We start from the raw sequence: 516 nt of genomic DNA, 5'->3' as shown, positions 1-516 counted from the left end.
GTAGATTACAAGTGATTATGACTTATTAATCCTTTCCAAAATTTCCTCAAAATGTTTGGTTTTAATATCTCAGAACCTTTAATAAATTCATTATCTCTTCTTTTTCTCCTTCTTATCCATAAAACTTTTAACCTTATAATTGAGTATGTGGCCTGTGAAGAAATTTATTTATACCGCTCCAATTGCACTACAAAACATACAACTAGTCTTAATGAATTATCGTCAAGACAATTTCATTCTTGGGCTTAAATATATACATACCTTTATTTCTAAACTGTCATAACTTTACATAGTTCATCAACCTTTAAGATCTCTGAACTGAGTATATGTATTTGTTCGTTTCTAACATAATTTACATGAGATAAACTAGTGCTAAGTGACCCCTCATAATTTATTTTATTTTATTTTCCTCCTTTTGTAGTGTCGTACCTGATAATCCTCTTATAAATAACTTCTAACGAGTCACTGACCTAGCATTAGAACATAACTGTGGCATTTAAGCTAAAACAAATATTT

Source organism: Benincasa hispida, chromosome 6 (assembly GCF_009727055.1).
Source record: "Benincasa hispida cultivar B227 chromosome 6, ASM972705v1, whole genome shotgun sequence".
NCBI classification, from domain to species: Eukaryota; Viridiplantae; Streptophyta; class Magnoliopsida; order Cucurbitales; family Cucurbitaceae; genus Benincasa; species Benincasa hispida.
Note: the sequence above shows the minus strand (reverse complement) of the source record.